This window comes from Colobus angolensis, unplaced genomic scaffold (genome assembly GCF_000951035.1).
Source record: "Colobus angolensis palliatus isolate OR3802 unplaced genomic scaffold, Cang.pa_1.0 Scaffold75, whole genome shotgun sequence".
Lineage (NCBI taxonomy): Eukaryota > Metazoa > Chordata > Mammalia > Primates > Cercopithecidae > Colobus > Colobus angolensis.
The window spans coordinates 6,000,429-6,025,399 of NW_012121265.1; the positions used below are offsets into that span (position 1 = coordinate 6,000,429).

General features: G+C 36.2%; 1 pseudogene across 1 annotated transcript; it reads right to left on the reverse strand.

Annotated features, from left to right (window-relative positions):
- Window positions 1–9,494: 9,494 nt before the first annotated feature.
- On the reverse strand, window positions 9,495–10,234 carry LOC105501796 (annotated as a pseudogene). The gene has a single exon (XR_001000240.1). The product of XR_001000240.1 is annotated as a translationally-controlled tumor protein pseudogene (transcript).
- Window positions 10,235–24,971: the final 14,737 nt, after the last annotated feature.

The following is a 24,971-nucleotide window of genomic DNA, read 5'->3' on the forward strand; positions in this document are numbered from 1 at the left end:
AAATAATGCCATTCAGATAGGACCACAATTTGCAATGCTCGGCCATAACATCCATTTCATTCCCATTGTCTCTTAGGTCTTGAGCGACAAGGATGATGCCAGGGCAGAAAGTGAAGACAATTACATCCTCAGATCCCCATTAACTATGCTCAACTCTGCTCAATTATGCCAATGAAGACTGCTACATTCCTAGGTTGGGGAATTCAATGTCATATACAAATTGGGTATGAGAGTGTCCTAAATAGGAAAGGCCACTGGCCAAGTGCCAGAGCTTTTCTTCCTGAAAGTCCATCCTGATCTTTGCCTATCCCAGTTCCAGGGAACTTCATTTCTGTGCCACTTTCCCAACATGAGTAAAAGACAAAGTTTTCAGATATTTTCAAAGACACAAACTTTCTAGAATCCATTTGTACCATAGTATTTCACATGTCTACTTTTAAGGTCTTTTAAGTTTTGTGTCAAAGACACAATTCAAGTTTACAATACAGCTTCTTTATTTCAACGCTGAGATAAGGTATTAGCAGAGTGCTGTCTCCCAAATCCCATACCCAAGTCACATCTTAAAAGAATGGGCAGGTGCACATAGAGTCTTGAACATAAAGGAAAAGAGAGTTAATGATTGTCAAATGTTTCAGAGGTACCAATCTCAAACATAAGAACTAAAACTAAGGCAAGAGAAAAACATTTTAGAATTTGTATAATTAAAATTTGCAAAAAAATAGAAATATTGGGAATCAAAATTTTGGCCACAAATATAATTAATATGTAGGCTGAAAAACAGTGTGAAATAGATGCAGAGCAACTTAATCATTTAGAAAACTGAGAGGACCTATTTGTGTGGAATCCAGTGTAAAATGATTATGAGCTCAAAATAGGACAGAAAACTGATTGCTGTTTTTGCTGATTTCATCTAGTAGGATTGTTGTTTCAGATTTTATCTAATAGAATTTTTAGATGGAAAGAATGAAAGGACAGCAGTGAAAATAAATTGTATTTTATTTCATACAATTTATAAATTGTATTTTAATATTCATTATGCACAATACAAAATAAATTGTATTTTAATAGAAAAAATTTTGTAGACCTGATCTTGCATATTTATGGGACCTACTAAGTTTGTAGAAAAATAAGATGACTTTAAACTAAACACATGATACAAAACTTCATAAAACTGAGGATAGAATGAAAAATCCTAGAAGCTTTCAGGTATGAAAAAATATTATCTATCAAAAAATAAGAAAAAAATGGAATCAGACTTGGAAATAACACACTGATAGAAAAAACAAAGCAATGTCTTACATTTCTGAGAGAAAATAATTTTTTTACTACAGTCTCGTATCTACTCAAATTACATTCACCTTGGAGGAGAAAATAAATATTTTGTCTGACATTCAGAAAGTCATAAACGTTATCACATTTATATTCTCTTATTCTGTGAAATAATCACTTCAGCAGAAACAAAAGCAACATGAGCCAGGAGCCAGGCACGGTGGCTCACACATGTAATCACAGCTACTCAGGAGGCTGATGCAGGAGAATTGCTTGAGACCAGGATTTCAAGAATAGCCTGGGCAACATAGCAAGACTCTGTCTCTAAAAGATAAAAAATAAAAATAACATTAGCCAGGTATGGCAGCATGTACCTGTAGTCCCAGTTACTCAGGAGACTGAGTCAGGAGGATCACTTGAGCCCAGGAGTTTGAGGCTGCAGTAAGCAGCCATGATTGCACGACTGCTCTCCAGCCTGGGGACAAAGCAAGACCCCATCTCAGAAAAAAAAAAAAAAAAAGCAAGGAGTATACGAGGAATTCAAAACATAGTGTTGTTTAATATATGGTTAAATACAAATAACTTTTGTGTATAATGAAATGTATAAAAATTAATCATATTTGGAAAAATCTCAAATCATACCAACATGAAAACATGATGGGATGGGGAGGGAGGACAATGAAAGCAAGCTAAGGTTAATTAATAAAAGCAAGCTAAGATTATATATATATAAGCAATGAACAAAAGTAAGCTAAGATTAATAAAAGATATATATAAGATTAATAAAATATAAGATTAATATAAAATATAAGATTAATAAAAGATATATAAAAGCAATTAATAAAGCAAGCTAAGATTGTGTGTGTGCGTGTGTGTGTGTGTGTACTAACTAGACATTAACAGAGAAAAGGATAAATGATGTGTGTAAAAAGTGTGGGGAGGGTCTCTGGTAATGAGTAGCTCGCATTGGTATAAACTCCTTCAGATACCATATATAAGCTCAACAAAATATATAAAACAATTTTCTGAAGGAAGTGGAGAGGAACCAAAAGCAGGCAGAAACTGAAAGAGAATCAACACCTGGAAAAAAGGAGCAACAATGGGTGAGTTTCCCATTTTTATAGCTCTCCACCTGAAGACAGACAGTGAGAGGTAGGGCAACTGAAACTTGGGTTGAAACCCATAGTTTCAGTGGCTCAAAGATCTACAGGACAGAATTTGTCCCCAGAAGCTAAAGAATGAGAAGAAAAGTCTCAGAAAGAAAAGAGCCAGAGAAGAGGAGCCTCAAGTCTATAAATAAACTATGCTGACTAACTTGAATTATGCAAGCATGAGGAAGACTCCAAGAAGTCCAGCTAAGCCACCAACCACAGGGTACCTAGAGTTTGAAGTTCGAGTTAATCAAGTTAAAGGTCTGCTAAAGCAAAAAATGTCTGTGTACTTCAGAAGATTATAACAACCTTCAAAGTCTTTAAAATGTATCATTTAAAATGTCCAGGACACACACAAAATTACTAGACATGTGAAGAAACAGGAAAATGTGGTTCATATCCAAATGAAAAGGCAATCAAGAAAGGTCTTTTGCAAGATGAACCCGATATAAACATTATCAAACAAGGACTTTAAAGCGGCTTTTGTAACTATGCCCAAAGGCGTAATGGAAAATATCTTCATATGAATAAACAAAAGCAAGAAATCTCAGCTGAGGAATAGAAGGATAAAAAAAGAGACGAGTAGAAATACCATAACTGAAAAACACTAAAGTTTCTTAAAATGGGATTAATATCAGATTGAATATGGTAAAAAGAATAGTCAGTTAACTTGAAAATAGAGCAAAAAATGATGGAATCAGAAGAACAAAAAGATCGTTAAATGAGCAGAGATAAAGAGAGCTGCAGGACACTATCAAATATGTAATATCACATGATTGAATTCTCAGAAGGAGCAGGTAGAAAGAATGGGGCAGGAGAAAAATGTGCAGTAATAATAACCAGGTTTTTTTCCAAATGTGGTGATAAATACAAGTTTACACCTACAAGCTCAGCAAATCTCAGGAGGAATAAATACAAATAAGAATCACACGGGCACCTTACAATCAAACTAATGGGAAACAAACAAAGAAAAATTGAAAGCAGCCTGACTTAAATGACACATTAAACAGAAAGAAATAATACAAATTACTCCAGACAGCAGAAAACGTGGAGGCCAAAAGACAGTGGGAAAATATCTTTAAAGTACAGAAAAGAGGAAATTGTCACCCAGAATTCTATATCCAGAAAAATACCTTTCAAGAATGAAGGTAAAATAAATACATCTTCTGATAAATAGAAACTAAAACAACACATCACCAGCAGAGTTGAGCTTCGAGAAATGCTAAAGGAAATTTTGAGGGTAAAGGGAAATTTGGAACTTCAGGAAAGAATGAAGAGCATCAGAAGGAGTAAATACTGGGTAATATGAAATACTGTTTTTCTTAATTTCTTTAAAGTACATGCACCTGTTTTAAGCAAAAAATAAAACATGTATTGTGGAAGTTATAACATAAGTAAACGTAATACATATGACAACTGTCTCAGTCTGTTTCTGTTTCTATAAGAAATACCTGAAGCTGGGTAATTTATAAAGAAAAGAGGTTTACTTGGCCCATGAATCTGCAGACTGGATAAGAAACATGGCGGGGGCAGGGTGGGCAGGGTACCAACATCTACTTCTAATGAGATCCCCAAGCTGCTACCGCTCATGAGAGAAGGGAAAGATGAGGCTGGTGTGTATAGATATCACATGGTGAGAGAGAAAACAAGAGAGCAAAGAGGTTGGTGCCAGACTGTTTTAAACAACTATCTTTTTTGGGAACTAACAGAACAAGAACTCTCACATATTACCACCAGATGGCACCGAGCCATTCATGAGAGATCTGCCCCCATGACCCAAAAACCTCCCACTAGGACCACCTCCAACATTGGAGATCAAATTTCAACATGAGATTTGGAGGAGTCAAACAAACCAAACCATGGCCACAACTATAATGTAATGTGTGGAGGCTTAACAGACCTATGCATTTACCAAATTCTTAAGTTTTATGTGAAGTGGTATAATCTGAAAGTTAGGTAGATTGGGAAAAGATAGGGAAATATGTTGTAATCCTTATAGCTACCTCTTAAAACAAAACTAATTCAAATACATAATAATAAAAATAACATGGAATGCTTAAAATATTCAATAAATCCAAAAGAGGGCCAGAAATGAGCAATAAACAAAAAATCAGATGAGGTAAACAAATAGAAAAATAGTAAAACAAAATTCAGTCATATAATAAATTATATTAAATGTAAGTAGACTAAATAATTAAAAGACAAGATCATGAAAACAATAACAAAGCAAGGCCCAACTATATGCACTCAGTAAGAGACATACTTTAAATATAAAGACCCAGGTAGCTGAAAGAAGATAGATAGAAAAAGATGTATTATGCAAATATCAGGCATAAGAAGCCTAGAGTTATTATGTTATCATGAGATAAAATAGACATCAAGAACACAAAATTTATGGGAGATAAAGAGGATTTCCCAATGTGAAAAGGAACAATTTATCAGGAAGACAAAACAATGATAAGTACAGATTTTTCTGATAACAGAGCTTCAAAAATCTATAAAGCAAAAAAGATGTACACAAATTTGCAATCATGGTTGGAGATTTAACATAGCTTTCTCTCTGCCATCTTATTTATCATTGATAGAAAAACTAGATAGGTAATGAGACATAAATTTCTGAGTGACAGTGTCAACCACATTAGCCTAATTTACATTCAAAGAACACTATGCCCAGCAATAGCAGAATACACATCATTTTTAAGGGCACGTGACCTGTTCACCGCAATAGACCATATGCTGGAGGTAAAACAAGTTTCAATAAAATTAAAGGATTGAAATCATACAGAGGGTATTATCTGATCACAATAGAATTGGAAATCAAAAACCAAAGAGATCCAGTAAAATTCCAAAATATTTAGAAATTAAATAACATACTTCTAAAAACTTAATGGATCAAAGATATGGTATAATAAAACAAGTAGATATTTGGTCATTGTTCCCAGAGCATAGAGCTCCTGTAACAGTTGTAATTTACAGTCTTTTGTAAGTTAATGAGGTGACTCATGGAGGGAAAGCCTTAGATGACTTCAAGATGAAAGCCAGTCAATAGAAAAATGAACCACAGGATTAGAGTTAGAACTTTCAGCCCTATTCCCCAACCTCCAGAGAGGGGAGAGGGGCTGGAAATTGAGTTAAATTAACTATGGCCAATGATTCAATCAATGAAGTCTATGTAAGAAGTTTCCATATAAACCCCTAAATGATAGGGTTTAGAAACAAAGTTCCATGTTTCTCCCATCCCCATCCTGTACCTTGCTGTATGCATTTCTTCCATTTAGTTGTTCTTGAGTTATATGCTTTATCATAAACTGGTAAACATAACAAAGCACTTTCCTGAATTCTGTGAGTTCTAGCAAATTATCAAACCTGAGGCATGAGTCATGGGAACTACTGAATTTGTGACTATAAATTCTCATGAAGAGAAGTGTGGGCAGCTTGGGGACCCCATTTTTGGCTAGCATCTGAAGTGAGGGCAATCTTGCAGAACTGAGCCCTTGACCTGTGAGATCTGGGCTAACCCTGGTTAGTTAGTATAGTTAGTGTCAGTATAGAATCAAAGTGTATTATTGGACACCCATTTGGTGTCAGCGAATTGAAGAATTGGTTGCTGCTGGGAAAATACACGCATTTGGTATCAGAAAAAAAAACACAAAAGGAAATTAGAAAATATTTTGAATTGATAATAAATTTACAACAAGTGCAAAAATGTGGGCTGTCACTAAAGCAGTACTGTACTACTTTCCTTTTGCTGCTGTAACAAATTACCACAAACTAAGTATCTTAGTTCCATTTTGTGTTGCTATAACAGAATACCATGGACTGAGTAATTTATAATAAACAGAAATTTATTGGCTCATGGTTCTGGAAGCTGGCAAGTCCAAGATTGAGGGACTGGATCTGCAAGGGCCTTCCTACTGCATTATCCCATGGTGGAAAGACAAAGAGATGGTGAGAGAGAAACAAGACGGGGCCAAATGTATCCTTTTATAATGAACCCACTCTCATAATAACATTAATCCACATTAATGGCCATTCTCCCATGGCCTAAACACCTCTTATTAGGACCCACCTTCTGACACTGTTGCACTGGTAATTAAGTTTCCAACACATGCTTTATGAGGAACACATTCAAACTGTAGCACTGGGTTGCTTTTGAAACATACACACACATACACACACACACACACTAATGTGTGCTTTTACAGTTCTGGAGATCAGAATTCTGAAATCAGTCGCACTGGACTAAAGTCAAGGTGTCAGCAGGGTTGCTTCCTTCAAGAAGCTCTGAAGAATCAATTCTCTTGCCTTTTTCCACTTTCAGTGGAAGCCTGTACTTCTTGGCTTGCGGCCCCTTCCTCCATTTTCAAAGTGTATCACTCCAGTCTCTGCTTCATCACAATGCATTCTGCTCTGACTCTTCATGCTTCCCTAAGGATCATTGTAATTACATGAAGCCCACCTTGATAATCCAGAATAATATCCTCATTTCAAAATCTTTAATTTAATTACATACTCAAAGTTTCTTTTGCCATATAAGATACGCACAAATTCCAGGGATTAGGATGTGAAAACATTTGGAGAAGTCATTATTCAGCCTATCACAAGTACTTAGAGGAAAATGTATAGCATTACATGCTTACTTTAGAAAAAGAAAAACAAACAAAAGCCTGGGTATGGTGGCTCATGCCTGTAATCCCAGTGCTTTGGGAGGCCGAGGCAGGAGAATTGCTTGAGCCACAGGTTCAAGACCAACCTGGTCAATGTAGCAAAACTCAGTCTCTACAAAAATAATAATAATAAAATAATAAGTTAGCCGGGCATGGTGATATATGACTGCAGTCCCAGCCACTCAGGAGACCAAGATAGGAGGATATCTTGAGCCCAAGAGTTTGAGACTACAGTGAGCTATAATTATGCCACTGTACTCAAGCCTGGGTGACAGAGTGAGATCCTGTAAGAAAAAGAAAGGAGAGGAAAGGAAAGGAGAGGAGAGGGGAGGGGAGGGAAGGGGAGGGGAGGGGAGAAAGAGAAAGAGAAAGAAGGGAGGGAGGGAGGGAAGAAGGAAGGAAGGAAGGGAGGGAGGAAGGAAGGGAAAGGTCTAAAATCAGTGACCTGATTTCTATTTTAAGAAGCTAGAAAAGAAAGAAATCAAAGTAAATCCAAAGTAAGTAGAAGGAAGAAAATAATAAACATATGGGCAGAAATCAATAAAATAAACAACAAAGAGACAATAGAAAAATTAACAAAAGTTAACCCTTTAAAAGCTCAACAAAATTAGTATCTTTCTAGCTGTACTGAGCAGGAAAAAAAGGGAAACAATACATATTACTAATAGCAGGAATGAAAACGGGAATATCACTACAGATTCTACAGACATTAAAAAAATAAATTTTATCAAATATTATGCACAAATTTTTTTGAAAACTTAGATAAAATACAAAAATTTCTTTTAAACCTTATTTATCAAAATGGACACAAGAAGAAATAGAAAATCTAATATTTTTATCCTTCATTCTGTTAATGAATCACGTAGTATCATGTTAATTGATTTGCACGTATTGAATCATTCTTGCATTTCAGGGATAAATTCCACTTGGTCATATTATAAGATCTTTTTAAGGTACTGTTGAATTTGGTTTGCTAATATTTTGTTGGAGATTTTTACATTCATATTCATCAGGGATACTGACCTGCAGTTTTCTTGTGGTCTCTTTCTCTGACTTTGGTATCAGGGTGATGCTGGTCCCATAAAATGAGTTTGGAAGTGTCCTCTACTGTTTTATTTTCTGGACGAGATTAAGAAGAATTTGTGTCAATTTTTAGATGTTTGGTAGTATTCATCTCTTAAGCCATCTGGTCCTGGGTTTGTATTTCTTGGGAGATTTTTTATTACTGATTCAATTTCCTTGTTATTAATCTATTTAGGTATTTCTTCTTCATTCAGTCTTGTGAGGTTGTAGGTTTTTAGTATATCCATTACTTCTAGGCCGTCTGATTTGGTGGTATATAACTGTTCTTATAGTCCCTTATGGTCTTTTGAACATCTATTGCGTCAATTGTAATGTCTTGTCTTTTCTTTCTGATTTTATTTATTTGAGTCTTCTCTCATTTTTCTCTTAGTTAAGGGTTTGTTGATTTTATCTTCTCAAAAAACCAATTCTTACTTCTGTTGATTGTTTTCTGTTCTCTATTTTACCTATTTCTATATAATCTTTATTATCTCTTCCTTCAGCTAACTTTGGACTTAGTTTCTTCTTTTTCTAATTCCGTAATGGTAAAGTTAGGTTGTGTAGTTGAGATCTTTCTTCTTTTATAATTTAAGCATTTATCAGTACTTCCCTCTTAGTTTTTATAAGTGCTGTAATTTCATTTGTCTTGTGGTTATTTTCTAATTGATTCTTCTTTGACCCAATAGTTCAATAAGATGTTGTTTAATTCCCATGTATTTGTGAATTTTCTTGTTTTTCTTTTGTTACTGGTTTCCAGTTTCATTCCATTGTGGTCAGAAAAGATACTTAAAGTGATTTCCATTTTCTTAAGACTTTTAAGACTTGTTTTGTGACCTAGCACGTGATCTATCCTGGAAAATGTTTCATGTGTGCTTGAGAACAATGTACATTCTTTTGCTGCTGGATAGAACGTTCTGTGTATGTCTATTAAGTCCATCTGGTCTACAGTGTTATTTAAGCCTACTATGTCCTCACTGATATTCTGTCTGGATCACCTATCCATTATTAAAAGTGGAGTATTAAAGTCTCCTGCTATTCTTGTACTGCTGCATATTTTTCCCTTTAAATTTGTCAGTGTTTGCTCCATATATGTGCATGCTCTGATGTTGGGTGCATATATTTTTTTAATTTGTATATCTTCCTATTGAATTGACTTTTTTTATGTAATGATCTTTATCGTTTTTTGTATCTTTTAACATAAAGTCTGCTTTGTCTAAAAGTCACCATCCCTGCTGTCTTTTGGTTACCATTTGCATTAAATCGTATTTTTTTCATCTCTTTACTTTCAGCCTATGTATGTACTTAAATCTAGAGTGAGCCTCTTGTAGACAGCATATTGTTGGTCTTTTTTTTTTTTTTTGAGTTTAAATGCATTTTATTTTTAGACAACCTACATGACATGTTTTTCTTAAAAACAATGCCTCCACTCCAAATAAATCACAGTCAAAATAAATGAAGAGCTCAAGATGACATCAGTCCCATTTGTCTTAAGTCCTGGTGTTGTGTGGATGACAAGCAGAAGCCAGTTATGATGACAGGTGATAGGTCCAAAGTAATTGCCAAATTTGTTAACATTTTTCCATTTCTAAACCATCCTTAAAGAAAATCACATATGGGGTCACACCATCCTCATGGTAGTCCAATAGAGCAACCATGCCATTCGGATTCATGTTTTCACCAATAAAGAACTGGTAGTTTTTGAAATTAGCAAGGATGTGCTTGATTTGTTCTGCAGCCTGTCATAAAAGGTTTTACTCTTTCTGGTCTCTGTTCTTCAAGTTTACCTTTAATTGATTTCATGTAATCTTTGATGTACTTCTTGTAGGCTTCTTTTATAAAACTTGTTTCCTGCAGATGATGGTTCATGACAATATCAACACCAGTGATTACTGTGCTTTCAGTACCTTCGCCCTCGGGGCCTTCAGCGGAGGCATTTCCACCAATGAGCGAGTCAACAATGTTACCTCCTGTCCTACTGACCATCTTCCCCTCCACGTCCAGGCACAGCCCGTCCACAATCTCCCAGATCTTGTAGATGTTGCAGAACATCTCATCATGGCTGATGAGGTCCCAGTAGACAATCATGATGGCGACTGAAGGGAGACGATGGCTGCGCAGTGCAGCCTGAGCCGCACTCAGTGGGAGTGGGGAGCGGGCGCAGAAGTGATCTTATTTATTTATTCAGCCACTTTATATCTTTTGACTGATGAGTTTAATTCATTAACATTTAAAGTAATTATCAATAGGTAAACACTTATCATTGCCATTTTGTTAGTTGTTTTCTGTTTTGCTGTTCTTTTGTTCCACTTTTCCTCTCTTGCTATCTTCCTTTGTGATTTGAAGATTTTTGTAGTGATATACTTTGATTCGTTTCTCTTTATCTTATTTGTACCTACTGTAGGTTTTTTTCTTTGTGTTTTTCATGAGGCTTAACTAAAACTTCTTATAGTTATAACAGTTTAAGTTTTAATAACAACCTAACTCAAATCACTTATAAAAACTATATTTTCCCTCCTCTACAAACACACTTTATGTTATTGATGTCAAAATTCACCTCTTTTTGTATTGTGTACCCACTAACACATTTTTGTGATTATAATTATTAATACATTTGTCTTTTAACATTTCCACAAAGGTGAAAAGTAATTTATGCATCATTGTCACAGTATTACATTGTTTTGTCTATATATTTACCTTTACCACTAAGATTTACATTATCATATGCTTTTATGTTGCTATTTAGTATCATTTTGTTTCAATTTGAAAAGCTCCCTTCAGTACTTCTTGTAAGGCAGGTCTAGTAGTGATAACCTTTGGTTTTGTTTGTCTGGGAAAGTCTTGATCTCTTCTTCATTTGTAGAGAATAGTTTTGCTGGGTTTAGTATTCTTGGTTGGCAGTTTATTTCTTTCAGCTTTTGAATATATCATCCCATTCTTTATTATCCTGCAAAGTTTCTGCTGAAAAATATGCTGATAGTGTTATGGGTGGGATTCCCTGAAGGTAACATGTTGCTTTTCTCTTGCTGCCTTCCAAATTATTTCTTTGTCTTTTGATACTTTTTAAATTTTTATTTTTATAAGTATACAGTAGATGTATATATTCATGGGTTACATGAGATATTTTGATACAAGCATGCAATGTATAATAATCACATCAGGATAAATTGGGTATCCACCCCTCAAGCATTTCTCCTTTATTACAAACAATCTAATTATGTTCTTTTAGTTATTTTAAGAAGTACAATTAAATTATTTTTCACCTTAATCACCCTGTTGTGCTAGCAAATACTAGGTCTTATTCATTCTTTCTATTTTTTCTACCTATTAACCATCCCCACTCCACCCCATAATCCCCAACACACACTATACTTCCCAGCCCCTGGTAACTATTCTTCTACTTTGTATTCCTATGAATTAAATTTTTTTCATTTTTTAGTCCCCACATTATGTGAGAACATGCAAAAATTGTCTTTCTGTGGCTGACTTATTTCACTAAATATAATGACCTCCAGTTCAATCTCATTCTTTTTAATGGCTGAATAATACCCTGTTGTATATACATACCATTTTGTTTTATCCATTCATCTGTTAATGGACAGTTATGTTGCTTCCAAATCTTGGCTATTATGAATAGTGCTGCAATAAACAGAAGAATGTAGATATCTGTTTGATATACTGATTTCCTTTCTTTTAACTATATACCTAGGAATGGGATTGCTGGATGGTATAGTACGTCTATTTTCAGTTATTTCACCTCCAAACTGTTCTCCATAAAGGTTGTACTAATTTACATTCCCACCAACAGTGTACAAGGGTTCCCGTTTCTCCACATCCTTGCCAGCATTTGTTACAGCCTGTCTTTTGAATAAAAGCCATTGTAAGTGGGGCGAAATGATCTTCATTGTAGTTTTGATTTGCATTTCTCTGATGATCAATGATGTTGAGTACCTTTTTATATACCCGTTTGCCATTTGTATGTCTTCTTTTGAGAAATGTTTATTCAGATATTTTCCCATTTTCAATTCAGATTATTAATTTTTTTCCTACAGAGCTGTTTGAGCTCCTTATATATTGTGGTTATGAATCCCTTATCAGATGGGTAGTTTGAAAACAGTTTCTCCCATTCTGTGGGTAGTTGCTTTACTTCGTGGATTGTTTCCTTTGCTGTGCAACAGGTTTTTAGCTTGCCATGATTCTATTTGTCCATTTTTGCTTTGGTTCCCTATGCTTGTGGGGTATTAAGAAATCTTTGCTCATTCCAATGTCCTGGAGAGTCTCCCCAGTGTCTTCTTTTAGTGGTTTCATAGTTTGAGGTCTTAGATTTAACTCTTTAATCCATTTTGGTTCAATTTTTTTGTATGATGAGAGATAGGGGACTAGTTTCAGTCTTCTGCATATGGATATCCAGTTTTCCCAGCACCATGTATTGAAGAGATTATTCTTTCTCCAATGTATGTTGTTGGCATCTTTGTCAAAAATTAGTTCACTGTAGATGTATGGACTTATTTCTGGGTTCTCTGTTTTGTTCCATTGGTCTATGTGTCTCTTTTTATTTCAGTATCATGCTGTTTTTGCTACCATAACTCTGTAGTATAATTTGAATTCAGGTAATGTGAGCCATCCAATTTTGTTCTTTGTGCTCAGGATAGCTTTGACTATTCTGGTTCCATATAAATTTTAGCCTTACTTTTTCCATTTCTGTGAAAAATGTCATTGATATTTTGATAGGAATTGCATTAAATGTGCAGATTGCTGGGTAGTATGGACATTTTAACAATATTGATTCTTCCAATCCATGAACATCAGATGTCTTTCCATTTTTTTTGTGTGTCCTCTTCAATTTCTTGCATCAGTGTTTCATAGTTTCATGGTAGATATATTTCACTTCTTTGGTTACTTATAGGTATTTTATTTTATTTGTAGCTATTGTAAATTGGATTACTTACTTGATTTCTTTTTCTGATTGTTCACTGCTGGCACATACATTTTATTAATTTTTGTACATTGATTTTGTATCCTCCAACTTTACTAAATTTATCAGTTCGAATAGTTTTTTTTGGCAGAATCTAGGTTTTTCCAAACATAAGATCATCTATGAACAAGATCTGTAAACAAAGAAAATTTGCCTTCTTCCTTTTCAATTTGTATGCCCTTTATTTCTTTCTGTTGTCTGATTTCTCTAGCTAGAATTTCCAGTACTATGTTAAATAACAGTGGTGAACTTGGACATCCTTGTTGTGCTCCAGATCTTAGAGGTAAGGCTTTCAGTATTTCCCCATTCATTATGATACTAGCTGTTGGTCTGTCCTATATGGCTTTTATTATGTTGAGGCATGTTCCTTCTGTCACCATTTTTTGAGCAATTTTATCACGAAAGGATGTTTAATTTTATCAAATGCCTTTTCAGTATCAACTAAAATAATCATATGGTTTTGTCCTTCGTTCTGTTGATATGATGTATCCCATTGATTGATTTGCATATGTTAAACCATCCTTGCATCCCTGGAATAAATCCTACTTGGTCATGATAGATGATTTTTTAATGTGTTGTTGAATTTGGTTTGCTAGTATTTTGTTGAGGATTTGTGCATCAATATTCCTCAGCAATATTGGCATATAGTTTTCTTTTTTTATGTGTTTTTGTCTGATTTTGGTAACAGGGTAATACTGACCTTGAGAACAAATGTGGAAGTATTTCCCTCCTCTATTTTTTGGAACAGTTTGAATAGGGTTGGTATTAATTCTTTAAATGTTTGGTAGAATTCAGCAGTGAAGCCACTGGGACCTGGGCTTTTCTTTGCTAGGAGACTTTATTATGGCTTTGATCTCATTACTTGTTATTGGACTGTTCAGGTTTTGGGTTTCTTTATAGGTCAATCTTGGTAAAGTTGTATGTATCTAGAAATGTATCCCTTTCTTCTAGGTTTTCCAATTTATTGGCATACAGTTGCTCAAAGTAGCCACTAATGATCCTTTAAATTTCTACAGTATCGGTTGTAATTTCTCCTTTTTAATCTCTAATTTACTTGGGTCTTATTTTTTTCATAGTCTGGCTAAAGATTTGTCAATTTTGTTTCTCTTTTCAAAAAAAGATAAATGTATCATTTTCTTCATTTCAATTTCACTGACTTCTGCTCAGATCTTTCTTTTTCTTCTTCCACTAATTTTGGGTTTGATTTGCTCTTGCTTTTCTAGCTCTTTTAGATGCATCATCAGGTTATTTGAAATTTTTCTTCTTTTTTGATGTAGGTGCTTAAAGCTATATACTTCCCTGTTAGTACTGCTTTCACTGTATCCCATAGGTTTTGACATGTTGTGTTTCCATTATCATTTGTTTCAAGAAATTTTCAAATTTTCTTCTTAATCACTTCATTGACCCACTGGTCATTCAGGAGCATATTGTTTAATTTCCATGTGTTTGTATAGATACCAGCGTTCCTCCTGTTATTGATTTCTAGTTTTATTCCATGGTGGCCAGAGAAAATGCTTGATATCATTTCAACTTTTTGAATGTTTTCAGATTTGCTTTGTGACCTAATGTGGTCTATCCTTGAGAATAATCCATATGCTGAGGAAAAGAGTGTGTATTTTGCAGCCACTGAATGAAATATCTGTAAGTATCTATTAGGTCCATTTGTTCTATAGGGCAGATTAACTCTGATGTTTCTTTATTGATTTTCTCTCTTGAAGATCTGTCTAGTGCTGAAAGTGTGTATAGAAGTTCTCCAGCTATTATTGTATTAGGGTCTTTCTCTCTTTTTAGCTCTAAAAATATTTGCCTTATATATCAGGGTGCTCCAGTATTGGGTGCATATATATTTAAGATTGTTATATTCTCTTGCCGAATTGACCCCTTTATCATTATATAGTGACCTTGTCTCTTCTTATAGTTTTTGTCTTTAAATCTATTTTGTCTGATATAAGTATTGCTACTCCTGCTCTTTTTTGGTTTCCATTGGCATAGAATATCTTTTTTCCATACCTTTATTTTCAGACTATGTGTCTCTTTATATGTGAGGTGTGTTTCTTGTAGGTCACAGGTTATTGGGTCTTGGAGTTTAGTCCATTTCCATTCAGTGTTACTCTTGATAAGTAATGACTTATTCCTATCACTTTGTTCTTTGTTTTCTGGTTGTTTTGTGACATTCTCTTCCTTCTTTCCTTCCTTCCTGTCTTCTTTTTAGTGAAGATGATTTTCTGTGGTGGTATGATTTAATTTTTTTGTGTGTGTATCCATTGTATTTTTTTATTTTGATTAGCATGAGGCTTGGATTATAACCCATTATTTTAAGCTGATAACATGGCTTGCATAAACAAATAAGCTAACTAATAAGCAAAAAGAAAATTAATGAAAACTCTATGACTTAACTTCTTCCCCCACTTTTTAACTTTTTGTGTTTCTATTTATATCTTGTTGTACTATGTCTCAAAAGGTTTTTGTAGTTATTTTTTGTTGGTTCATTATTTAGTGTTTCTACTGAAGATAAGGGTAGTTTACACAGTGTTATAATAGTCTATGTTTACAGTTTTATAGTGTAATAATACTGTTACAGTGTTATAATAGTCTATGTTTTCCTGTGTACTTAGTACCACCAGGAAGTTTTGTACCTTCAGATGATTTCTTATTGCTCATCAACATCCTCTAGTTTCTGACTGAAGTACTCCCTTTAGCATTTCTTAGAGGGTGGGTCTGGTGTTTATGAAATCCCTCAGTTTTTGCTTGTCTGGGAAAGTATTTATTTCTTCTCATATTTAAAGGATATTTTTGTCAGATATACTATTCTAGGGTAGAATTTTTTTTCCCTTCAGCACTTTAAATATGTCATGCCACCCTCTCCTGGTCTGTAAAGTTTCCACTGAAAAGTCTGCTGCTAGACATATTGGAGCTCCATTTTATATTGTTTCTTTTTTCTTGCTGCTTTCAAGATCCTTTCTTTATCTTTGACCTTTGGGAGTTTAATTATTAAATGCCTTCTTTGAGTTAAATCTGCTCAGTGTTCTATAATCTTCTTGTACTTGAATGTTAATATCTTTCTCTAGGTTTGGGAAGTTATCTGTTAACTTCTACCCCATCTCTTTTTCTACCTCCTCTTTTAGGCCAATAAGGCCAAAGATTTGCCACTTTGAGGCTATTTTCTAGATCTTGTAGGTTTCATTTTTTTTTAATTCTTTTTTCTTCTGTCTCTTCTGTGTGTTTTCAACTAGCCTGCCTTCAAGCTCACTGATTCTTCTGCTTGATCACTTCTGCTATTAAGAGACTCTCATGCATTCTTCAGCATGTAAATTGCATTTTTAACTCCAGAATTCCTGCTTCTTTTAAATTATTTTAATTTTTTTGTTAAATTTATCTGATAGAATTCTGAATTCTTTCCCTGTGTTATCTTGAATTTCTTTGAGTTTCCTCAAAACAGCTATTTTGTATTATCTGTCTGAAAGGTCACATATCTCTGTTTCTCCAGGATTGGTCCCTGGTGCCTTATTTAGTTCATTTAGTTTATTTGGTGAGATCAAGACCTGGATGGTCTTGATGTTTGTGGACGTTTGTCAGTGTCTGAGCATTGAAGAGTTAGGTATTATTGTATTCTTTGATGTCTGGGCTTGTTTGTAGCTGCCTTCCATTCCAGGAAGGCTTTCCAGGTATTCAAAAGGACTTGGGTTGTGATCTAAGCCATATCTACATTAGGGAGTACCCCAGCGCACTAACAGCCTTGGTGGTCTTGGATAAGATCCGGATGAATTATCTGGATTACCAGGCAGAAACTCTTGTTCTCTGCCCTTACTTTCTCCCAAACAAACGGAGTGTCTGTGTGTGTGTGTGTGTGTGTGTTGAACTGACTGGAGCTGGGGGTAGGGTAACATAAGCACCCCTGTGGCCACCACCACTGGGACTGAGCTGGGTCACATCTGAAGCCAGAACAGCACTGGGCCTCACCTAGGGCCTGCTGTAACCACTACTATGCTACGGCCTATGTTTGCTCAAGGCCCTAGGGCTCTGCAATCAGCAGGTGGCAAAGCAAGCCCAGCTTGTGTCTTTCCCTTCAGGGCAGTGAGATCTCCCAGGCCCCAGGCAAGTCTAGAGATGCCATCTAGGGGCCAGGGACTGGAGTCAAAAATCTTAGAAATCTGGTGTTCTATTCTACTGTGGCTAAGCTGCACTCAAACCACATCACAGAGTCCTTCCCATTTTTCCCTCCCATTTCCACAGGCATAGGAGCCTCACCCCATGGCCACCACTACCACAAGGCCCATGAGGAGTACTGCCAGGCTAACATCAATGCTCACTTAAGGCCCAAGATCTCTCCAGTCAACTTGTGGTGAAGGCTGTCAGGCCTGGGATTCACCCTTCATGGCAATGGGCTCCCCTCTGGCCCACGGCAGGTCTAGAAATGCTATCCAAGAACCAAGGCCTAGCATCAAGGACCCCAAGAGCCCACTTGGTGCTCTATCCCACTGTGGCCGAGCTGTTACCTAAGGTGCAAGCAAAGTACCCTTTACTTTTCCCTCTGCTTTTCTCAAGCAGAAGAAGTCTTCCCCAATAGCCACCACATCTGGGAATATGCTGGTTCTCACCTGAGGCCAGTACATCTCTGAGTCTCACCCAAGGCCTGCAGTACAACCTGGGTATCACTGCTAGTTCTTCAGGGTCCAAGAGCTCTTCAGTCAGTAGCTGATGGCTCCTGCCTATATTGTGTCCTTCCCTTCCAGAGAGCGGGTTCCCTTCTGGCCCAGGATACGTCTAGAAATGTCATCCAGAAGCTAGGACGTGGCATGGGAGTCTTACGACCCTTACCAATGCCCTGTCCTGCTGTGGCTGAGCTGGTATCCAAGATGCAAGAAAAAAATCCTTTTTACTCTTCCCTCTCTTCTCAAGCAGAAGGAAGGGGTCTCCTTTGGAATCATGAGCTGTACTGCCTGGGGTTCAGGATGGGGTAGGGCAAGTGCTCCCTTAGTCTCCCTGACTGGTGTCTCAGTAGCTCACAAGACCCCCTGTCTACTGGCTCTGAGCCCAGCTTAGCACTAGGACTTGCCTAGGAATTGCAGGTTTTGTGGCCTAGACTGTCCCTTAAGTTCACTTAGGGCCTCAAAGCACTCCAGCTCACAGTGGTGAGGCTTGCTGGAACCCAAACTCCAACCACGAAGAAGAGTAATTCTCCTCTGGCTAGGGCAGATCTCTATACTCCCTCCACAGGCAGGCATCAGCTGAGTTCATCCCAGTTCTACTTTCCCCTGTGACAGGACATCACTGAGTTCAATGCAAAACCTCACAATCACTGCACTCTCTCTCTCCCAAGTGCACAGACTCCCTCTCCACACCACTTGACTACGGCCAGGGAATGTGGGAGGCATAGAATAATCAATTCAAGACTGTCTTTCCTACCCTCTTTAGTGCCTCTTTAAGTGATATAAAGTCGAAACGAGGCACTGTGAGTGCTTATCTGATTTTTGGTTTCTATGAAGATGCTCCCTTTGTGTAGATAGTTGTCAAATTTGATGTTCCTGGAGAGGGATGTTCAGAAGAGCCCTCTATTCAGCCATCTTGTTCCCACTCCTCAAATTTTGACAATTGTAATGTGTCTCAGTATAAACCTTATTATTTATATTATATTATTACTTATATTATAAAACTTATTTGAGGTCCTTTGTGATTCATGAATCTGGATGTCCATTTTCTTCCCCAGATTTAGAATGTTTTCAACCCGTTATTTCTTTTCTTTTTCTTTTTTTTTTGAAATGGAGTCTTGCTCTGTCACCCAGGCTGGAGTGCAGTGGTGGGATCTCGGCTCACTGCAAGTTCTGCCTCCCAGGTTCACGCCGTTCTCCTGCCTCAGCCTCCCGAGTAGCTGGGACTACAGGTGCCCGCCACCACGCCCAGCTAATTTTTTTGATTTTTAGTAGAGATGGGGTTTCACCGTATTAGCCAGGATGGTCTTGATCTCCTGACCTCGTGATCTGCCCACCTCAGTCTCCCAAAGTGTTGGGATTACAGGCATGAGCCACTGCACCCGGCCTCAGCCATTATTTCTTTAAGTAATATTATAATATTTCTGTCCCTTTCTCTTTCTCTTCTCTTTCTGGAACACACATAATGTGTATATTGGTTCACTTAATGGTGTCCCAAAGCAAAATTACACGAGTTTTCTTTGCTTTTTCATTCCTCTTTTTGTTCCTCTGAATAATTTCAAATTTCCCATCACAAAGTTCACTGATTCTTTCTTCTCTCTGATCAATTCTACTGTTGAAAATTGCTATTGAAATTTTCAGTTTATTCACTGCATTCTTTGGCTCCAGAATTTCTGTTTAGTTCTTTTTTATGGTTTCTGTTTTTCTTGTTGACTTCTCGTTTTGTCCATGTATAGTTTTCCGAATTTCATTTAGTTCACTATCTGTACTCTCTTGTAGCACACTGAATTTCTTCAAGGCAATTATTTTGATTCTTTTTTAAGCAATTTATAGATCTCCATTTCTTTAGGATTAGTCACTGAAGTTTTATTTTGTTCTTTTGGTGATGTCATGCAAGAAAACCTTGCATTGCTTTCTGCACATTTGAAGAAGCAGTCACCTCTCCCAGTCTTTACAGACTGGCTTCAGCAGGGAATGCCCATTACTAGTCAGCCTGGTCAGAGATTCTAGGCAGGCCAGCTCAAGGAGTCAGTGGGCGGGCTTGCTGGCAGGGTCTCAAGTTGGCAAGCCTCCTGTTTTGGTCTGTGAGAAACCCTGCTACTGAGGACCACAGGCCAGCTCTTGAGATCCATATGCTGGTTGTTGAGAGAGTCCCTGCCCTTTTTTTGTTGTTACTAGATACCCCAAAGAAATCTAGCCACACTGGTTTCCTCAGTGATCTTTCTGGCTGAGGCACAACTAAAGCAAGCCTCCCAGGTAGCATGAAACAAGGCTGTGGAAATCAGACCTCACTTTACTCTTCTTTTCCCCCACTGGAGAACTTGTGGACTGAAGGGATCTCTTGCTGTGCTATGGTTGCTTGGGAAAGGGGTGATACAGGTAAAAGTGAAACTGTTCTTGCCCTTTTCAGTGCATCTCATTTCTGTGCTCCACCGTCATGCTAGAACTTCTAAAGTGGGTTCTTGAGCTCTCATAGAGAAACTTATTCATGAATGCTTGGTAAATCTGAGTTTCCATGGGGAAAATGAGGCTGGGACTACCTATTACACCATCTTGTTGACATCATTATCTGGTGGCCATAGAAAATCTGAATAGTCCCACATCTATAAAATAATTTTAAGGCATTAAGAAAACAAAAGCAAAAGTTTTTCCCATAAGAACAAAACAAAAATGCCTCTAGGCCCAGATTGTTTTAGAATGAAGCCTATCAGACATTTAGAGAAGAAACAATATTGACCTCACACAGAGTTGTTCAGTTAGTAGAGGAGAAGGGAACACCTCCCAATTAATTTTATGAGGGCAACGTTACCTTGATACTTGAAAAGAACATTAAGAATAAAAATGCAATTTCAAACCAATATCCCTCATGAAAAAAGATATCAAAAATCTTTAACAAAATGTTAGCAAATTGGTTTCTTTCCCCCCAGGAATGCAGGTTTGTTAAGTGTTCATATATCAATGCGTGTTTCTGGGCTATCTTGTCCTTAGTCAGTTTGCCTAGCTCTACATCAATACTGTCTTAATAGCAGCCATATTATTTTTTGACTTCAATACATTCTTTTCTAAGTCTTCTCACTGCTTCAGTCTTCTCCCCCCCTCCCCAGCCAATTTATTGTCTCCAGGGAGACCAGAGTGAACCATGGCCTTATAAAAAGTATAAATATCTGGCAAAGCAAATTATACCCCCTTCTTCAGGAACACTGTAGCTACTCTTGGCCTTTTATTTTCTCATATAAATTTTAGAACAAGATTGCCAAGTTCCTCGGGGGAAAAAAAAAAAAGCCCTGCTTGGATTTTTATCGAATTTGTATTTAGCATATAGATCAACTTGGAAAGAAATGTCATTTGTACAAAATTGAGCCTTTCTAGCCACAAATACGACATATATCTCCATTTATTTAGACTTTAATATCTCTGGATATAATTTTTTTTTCTTCTTAAATTTCTTGTTAACCTTTGTTAGATTTTTTCCAGTACTATGTAGATAGATATAATAAACAGATATAGATGATAGAGATTAGATAGATTGATAGACCTTTTATTGGTATTGTAGATATCCGTATCTGTCAGTGCCCAATTAGGTAAACAGAAATAATTCTAGAGTTCAAGCTAAGTGAGATTCAATAACAGGACTTCAATGGTTACAATACTGTTAAAAGGGCTAGAGAACTCAGAGAAAGAAGGTGTCACCCAGAGCTTAGGACACTGGTCATCCCTAGAATTCACAAACCTATACCCACACCCCACCTTACCTCTTCCCTGAGCTGCTAGAGCTACCATTGCTGCCATGTGGTGGGAATCACCTTCTTTCCACTGCTGCCAATGCTGTTAGAGCTTTTGGCACTGATGCTGCTAGACATCACTACCTCTGAACAGGAGCCACATCCACTGAATGTCAGCTGCTGGAGTACATAGTTGCCTGTGTACCCACTCTTGATGGAGTCAAGGTAGAATAATTCTCCTTAACTTCCACCATTCAATGTCTCACAAGTGTTTCCTGTTAGCAGAACTTAACCAGAGTCCAGCTAGCAGGAAAGTTTGAAAAATGTAGTTTTCAGGCTTCTAGTCCCGTAAGAAACAGAAGAGTTTATGGAAGGGCAGGAATGCGGCTAAGTACCAATTAGCAATATTTAGCAAAGTGGCTTCTATTACATTTTCTTAGTAATTCATTTTTAAATATAAGGTGAAAATTATTACCATCTATTTTTTGAGACAGGATCTCACCCTGTTGCCCAGGCTAGAGAGCAGTTATGCAATTACAGCTCACCACATTCTCTGCCTCCCAGGCTCAAGCAATCCTCCCACTTCAACTTCCTGAGTAGCTGAGACCACAGGTGCATGCCACCACACCTGGCTAATTTTTCTTTCTTTTCTTTTCTTCTTTTTTTTTTTTTTTTTTTGTGTGTGTGTAGAGACAGGGTTTCACCATGTTGCCCAGGTTGGTCTCAAACTCCTGAACTCAAGTGATCCACCTACCTCAGCTTCCCAAAGTGCTGGGATCACCATGTCTGTCAGAAAATTAAATGTTTATCAATATTTGAGGAAAGCATTAAAGGGAGAGAAAAGGACCAAATAAATAACAGGAAAAAAAAAATTCTAAGGCAAATGTGGTAACGCAGGATACAGAAGAAAAGTTATTTTTTTCATAGTGTTTCAAGAAGCCCCTGCACCCACATGTACAAAAAAAATGAGGAAAGGAAAATATCAGGTAAGAAAGATCTCCTAGAAATTAAAAATATAATTGTTGATATTAAAATATCAATAAGAATATTGGGAGCTTAAAAATGAGAAATTCAGACAGAAAATAAAACAAAAAGAAAATTATTTATTATAAATAAATACAAGAGATAAGATAATAGACTTAAATGAAAAAATTATCTTTTTAACCTTAGACTAAAAGGAATTACAGAAAGAGAGAATGGAGAAAATGGAAGGAAAAAGTTATCAAACAATATAGGAGATTTTCAAAAATTGAGGTACACAAGATTATAAGAGTGCAATAAATGAAAAAAATAACACCATAACAAATGAACATAAAATTTCAGAAGATTAAGAATAAAGAACAGATCCTTAAAGTAATCTTAGAAGAGCAAAAGTTTGCCTACAGCGGAGGCAGAATCAGATCGAGATCATATTTCTCAGCAGCACACTGGATACCAGAGGAAAATGGGAAAGTGCCTTTGATTTTATTTTCTTCATATAATTTTGTACCCAGCAAATCTGGGTAAAGGGTAGGATAAAGACATTTTCAGACAGACGAGGACTTACAATTTTTACCTCACTTGCATTCCTTCTTTGAAAGTTACTTGAGGTCATGTTCTAACAAAACAAGAGAATAATAAGGAAGAAGAGAATATAAAATCCAGAAAAGAGTATAACTAACCATATACAGCAATCAGTGTAAGTGCCAGAATAACAGTTATACTTCAACCTTACAGAGATAAATAGGTCATAGAGGACTCTAGGAGAGATACAGCTGAGAAAAGAAGGGGGAGGGAAGAATTTGGAAGATATTAAGAGCGTGAATTTAAAAACAACTAAAGAAAAAAAGAAATGCCATTAGAAATGCTTCAATCTGAGCAAAAACTTCACAGCAGAAATATAAATGGTTAAAGGGAACATTTTTAAAACAGTAGTCAACTTCACTAGTAATACTATTAAACTATTAATGTATAGATTTTAGATCATCAGTTTGATAAAAATTAAAGATTAGTTACATTTGTGCCAATATAAATGCAATTAAATCGGCACTCCTATGTTATTAGTGTCTCTTTGAAAGGCAATTTGGCAATAATTATCACAAATTTTAAATTCAGATATTTTTTGGCCCAAATAGCCACTTTTCTGGAAATTTGTGATAAGGAAATACTTGCATGTATTCCAGGAGTATTCACTGTTTTATGATCTATAGTAGTAAAAATAAAAGTTGAGGCTGGGCATGGTGGTTTACACCACCATGTAATCCCAGCACTTTGGGAGGCTGAGGTGAGAGGATCCCTTGAACCTAGGAGTTCAAGGATACAGTGAAGTATGATCTTGCTGCTGTATTCCAGTCTGGATGACAGAATGAGACCCTGTCTCTAAAAAAAAAGAAAAAAAGTTGGTAACAACTTAAATGTCAATAAATAGGGAGTTGATGAATAGATGAATGGTACATCCAAACTGAGAAATCCCACGTAGCCATTAAAAAATATATGTACTGACTTGAAAAATTCCAAGAAATAATGTCAAATGAAAAATAGGTTGCTGCTTTTAAAAAAGCAAAAATACATGGTTACATATGCTAATGAGGAGAAATAGGCTCTAGGGAGGGGAATAAAATTGGGAATAAGAAAACAGTTGATGAGAACTTTAATATATTGCTCTAGATATTTTAAGTTGAATATTTTCTAAGAGAATATATTTATGTTTAATTTTAAAATGAATAAACTCCAGAAAATAAAGTCAACACACTCTTAGGCTGCCCACTAGAGAAGAGGGGTCTGCAGCAGAAGAGATGATGGTCTTGGTCTATGCTGTGCGTGCCAGCACAGTTTAACACTGAATTCTGAGCACCTACTCCAAGGACACGCACAATTGAATCATCTCCCGAAGATAACAGGATGATGAAAGATCTGGAAAATGACAATAGCTGGGGATCCACTTTTAAATAATGAGAATGTTTAGCCAGGAAAAAAGAATATCATTTAAAAGGACATGATTTTTTTAAGGGACATGATAGCTCTCTTGAAATAAGAAATTGATTCTGTGTGGAATTGAACTAATGGGTGGAAGTTATAGAAAGAAAACTAGGTTCAGTAGATAAAAATTTTTTTTAAATATACATAGATTTGAAAGCAAGAACATTCTATTATCTAACAAATTGGCACAGATTTAAAGATTAAAATGATAGTATCTAGACATTGAGAGTGAAAATGGCTGCTTTCATTTATGGCTGTTTAATTGAGGCAGTCTTTCTGAAGAACAATTTAGCAGAATGTAACAAAAGTGTAAGTGCGTATTCCCTTTACATTGGTAATGCCAATTATAGGAATTGATCTTAAAGAAATAATTAAAAGTGCATTCACAGATTTAAATGAAAGGTTGTTCATCACAGTATTATTGATAATGTAAAAAAAACTGGAAACAACCATGGTGTCCAAAAATATACAAGCTTTGCTAGTTAGGTTATGATATAATCATTTGATGGAAGTTATGCAGT